The sequence below is a fragment of the Carlito syrichta genome, unplaced genomic scaffold, assembly GCF_000164805.1.
Source record: "Carlito syrichta isolate Samal-C Ts95f unplaced genomic scaffold, Tarsius_syrichta-2.0.1 Scaffold55392, whole genome shotgun sequence".
Classification (NCBI taxonomy): Eukaryota; Metazoa; Chordata; class Mammalia; order Primates; family Tarsiidae; genus Carlito; species Carlito syrichta.
In genome coordinates, this window is record NW_006999488.1 from 1 (window position 1) to 1,365 (window position 1,365).

At 39.1% G+C, this 1,365-nt stretch overlaps 1 pseudogene; it reads right to left on the bottom strand.

Annotated features, from left to right (window-relative positions):
- Positions 1 to 4: 4 nt before the first annotated feature.
- Positions 5 to 825, bottom strand: LOC103250972 (annotated as a pseudogene).
- Positions 826 to 1,365: the final 540 nt, after the last annotated feature.

Sequence of the window (1,365 nt, forward strand, 5' to 3'; positions counted from 1 at the left end):
AAGCAAGTGGTTCATCTTGGACTTCCTGATTCATTGCAATTCTTGAAGCCTTCAAAAAAATCAGTGTGTGTCCTTTCAAATTCACCTTCCCTCAAGTACATTTTACCACCACATTCTCTGGTAATGTCCACGATCAGTGAATGAGGGATTGCAGACTTAATGTGAAGTGACTGTTCATAGAGTGCTTTAAGCTTTTTGTTATTCTTCTGTGCCGTGTACATTTGAATTTCCAAATCATATATTTCTAATAACTGTGTACCTTTTTTCAGGTCATCTTCTCCATCATCATTCTGGTAGGACTAATGTAACTGACGTAAAATTTTTTGAAGCTTTCCATATTCCTCTCATCCTAAATATAATTTTCCAAGCTTTGTGTTTATCTTAAACCAATCTGTCATTCTTAGCATCTTTCAAAGCTTCCGGTGTAGTTTCATAGAATTCCTGCAGTAAATCCATCTGTTTAGGATGGAGATGTAATCAAGAATAGAATTAATAGATTTTTCCGAATAATTTCTTGTGACTGCATTCTGAATATAATTCAGCAGTAGTTTATATCTATTCATCATTTCTGGAAAGTTTGTCTACTTGAGGTTAATCTTAATCGTTTGGTTCAGTGCTTTAAATCCCCATTCTCCTTCTTCACCCTCAAGTTCCAAAAGCTTTTGGAAACTGCTTACTGCTACTTTGGGGGTCATCTTTTAACGCTTTGGGGTTATAGTACTGATTTTTCAAATCCACACTTGGCTCGGAGTTACTATCTTCAGCATATTCCAGGTCGTAGTCCTCCTCATCATTGCACATGAAATCATCCTCCATGTCAGACATCTTGGCCAGGAGGGGCAACTCTTATTCCTTGTGGCAGACAGTTCAAGTTAAGTTTCTTCCATGCCCTTGTCATTATTCTTTGCTGTGCTTAGAACATGCTCTGCCTATTCTTTACCTGTTAAATATCTTTCTGTTTCTTAAGGCTCAGTTCAAATGAGTTCTCCTCCATACGTTCTTCCTCTTTTCCATCTTATTATTTGTAACTATTTCCTCTTTGAAAACCACAAAGCATTTTTTCAAAATTTTCTCTTATGAAAGATCATATTTGGCTTGGTTTAATAGCTATTTCCATAAATATCCTACTTCCTCCTTTATGTTGATCAATTAATGCATGTGCGAATTGGAAGGACCATTTTTTATCCAGGTCCCTTTCTGCACAAGTCTTTGGGTCTGTTCCTGCTCCACGACCTCTGTGCCTGAGTGGTTCTGCCTCTCTTCCCCAAAGGCCCATTTGGAGGAACTGCGCCATCTGTGGGACCTGCTACTGGAGCTGACCCAGGAGAAAGGAGTCCTGCTGCTGCGGGCCCTGAAGCTCCAGCA